Source organism: Rhipicephalus microplus, chromosome 3, assembly GCF_043290135.1.
Source record: "Rhipicephalus microplus isolate Deutch F79 chromosome 3, USDA_Rmic, whole genome shotgun sequence".
Taxonomy (NCBI): Eukaryota; Metazoa; Arthropoda; class Arachnida; order Ixodida; family Ixodidae; genus Rhipicephalus; species Rhipicephalus microplus.
In genome coordinates, this window is record NC_134702.1 from 95,461,941 (window position 1) to 95,464,707 (window position 2,767).

Below are 2,767 nucleotides of genomic sequence, written 5' to 3' on the forward strand. Positions count from 1 at the left end.
ACAAAATAAGCGTACTACTTACGCACAAAGAAGTGAAAGTTGTGACAGTTGTCAGTGCTTGTCCTGTGTGTACTTGTGCGTTCGTTTCGTGTGCCTTTTTTTTTCTGTATATAGGGAACCGAAGCTCAAGTTTTCGGAGCGATGACGACGCCGCGCCTGGCCCTGGCGGCGAGCTCCGGAAAACTCTAGGAGAGACGCGGGCAGAGGTCGCAGGCGTGTGAGTCTGTTTCGCCGATAGGGGAGTGCGTGCGACACGCGCTCAACGCGTTCTGCAGTCGGTGCGGAGAACTTTTAGGCGCCGTACCGTCAGCTCGGCAGCCTCAAACGAGACGCTCGCTATTGGAAGCTGTCTTTCCGTGATAGAAGTGGCCCCATGGACTCGTCGGTGAGATCCGAAGTATTGTTGTGTTGTGAGCTGCCACAACAATGCAGATAGCACCAAGAGTCGCTCTTCACGTGTAAAGCTGTATCAGTTTTCCAGCAAGTCACAGCCGGCGAACACAGCTGCGTTGGCGGAAGATAAGGCAAGCATGACACGAAAGCCAGAGAAAAAAAAAAAAAACGAGGCAAGCACTTAACTGGCTGTCAAGTTCAGCTTGCTGCTTCGCAGTGACGTCAGTTGGTCATGCTCGGCGTGGAGGCCATGACTCTGAAACTTCTCGGACATTTTTATGCCATGACCGTACAACTTTATTTTCTATTTATTTTGTAGAACGCCGCAAACGTTTGCACATGACACTACACGTCTGCTACTGCTAGATGTTACATCAAAACAACAAATATATGGTTTCCGCAAGCGTCCACACAGCACATCGATAGAGTACACGGTTTCATGTCAGCAGAATGAGACTTACTTCGAGGCATACGTCTTATACGGTATTATCATGGACGACTTGAGAAATGAATTTCGCAGTGATTCGGGCGTCCTCATCTTCCGTCGTCTGCTCCGTATCATAAACATGACTGACGAGCTTTAGTCCTTTTGTTAGATTCGCTTTTGGAAGTTCCTGTCCAGATGAGAGATCCTTATGAAGCCGCAATGCCGGCGGTTCAGTGTGAGGTGACTCAAACGCAGCGAGCGCTCTCTGCACGAGCACGTAGGTGAGCGGCAGTGCATTGTCGGGAAGAGAAAACGCGCGATGTACATCCCTGATTTCTACTTTTCTACCAAAAATGGCGCTGCCTGTTCAGAGTCGCAGCACTCCCATGCGTTGCTTTGACTTCCTGTACAACGCGCTGTAAGGGTCGAGCAATGAAGTTGTGGGCTGAGCGTCCCGTCATATTCGTACGTAGCCACCTCTCGTTAGTTCTTTAACCGGTTGTAGAGAGCGGTACTTGTACATATAACGAAATGCATATACGCTGCAAAATGCAAATGGTACGATACTAGAGGGCGTTACTTGTATGATAAATTATAAGAATCACAGCATATCCATGGAGTGAATGATGATTAGTGTTGCGAAGCGTCCATCAGTCCGTCCACGCTTCCATCCGTTCGTTCGCTCTTGCTTCCATCCATCCGTCCATCCGTCCCTACATCTGTCCATCCGTCTGTCCGTCCCTGCATGTGTCCGTGCGTCCGTTCATTCATCTTCTCGTGCGTTAATCTGTGCGTCCATTAGTCTGTCCATGCGTTTGTCTATGCGTCCGTCCGTGCGTCCACGCAACCGTCCGTCCATTCACCGTTCATTCATGCAACCGTACATTCATTTGTCCATGTGTCCTCTCATGCATCTGTCCATTCGTTCTTGCATCCGTCCGTGCGTTCATTCATACGTTGGTCCGTCCATACGTCCGTCTGTGCGTCAAACAGACAGAGAGACAGACAGGCAGACGACGAACGGACGCGCCCAACTGATGATTCACGGTTTGCCGATAAAAAGTATGATACGCACAAGGTGGTGGCGGCTCGCGCTCGAAAACAGAACCCCGATCTGTGAGCGCGCGAAAATATAGGAATGATGTCACACAAAGACGTTGGCGATCGCGTGTTCGTCGATGGCGCCGTACGCTACAGGGCGGGTTGTAGTAAAATCAAAGCCATTCTTGCACGCGCGCACGTTCAGAAGGTCAACGGATAGACAAGGATTTAGAGCGGCGGCACGCAAGGCGGCGCTTGTGCTCGAAGACAGAACCCTGATGTGCGAGCGCGCGAGGCAGAAGCGTGCCGTGAAGCTGCGCGGTGGTGCCGACAAGATCTCGGCGTAGCAGAACGGGAGGCAGAAGCGACGCGGGAGCGGCGTGCGGACCCAGCTTCGCCCCACTAGCCCAAGCTGCCACAACCATCATTCACTCCGTGGATATGCTGTCATTCTTTAGTCCGCTCTCGTTCTTTGTATGCTCATTTTGTGTGGGCTTACTGCTTACGGTGCACGCTCAAAGTTTTGAGCTGCTGCTGTTCACCGTTCTTCGCATGACTACAGTTGGTTGCTGCAGCATTCATTCCGTCGGCCTTGTGGCTAAACAACGTAGAATAAACGCTCAACAACCTCTCTGAAGACACGTTTCTGTTTCGCATTTTACCGAAAGAGAGATCAGCCACATTCTTTAAATCAAGAAATTTGCTAGCAGAATCTGCCTGCGTAGGCGTTGCGAGGTGAGAGAGGGGAGGAGCATAGGAGAGGAGAGAGAAAGGGGATGGGGTGCGTATGCGCAAATGGGGGTGTATACGACGCAAGGAGGAATGATTTGAGGAGAGAGAGAGGGGAGAGCAATAATTCGCTACGCAGCCTGGGGAGGCGTTGCGAGGCGAGGAGGAGCGCAAAGA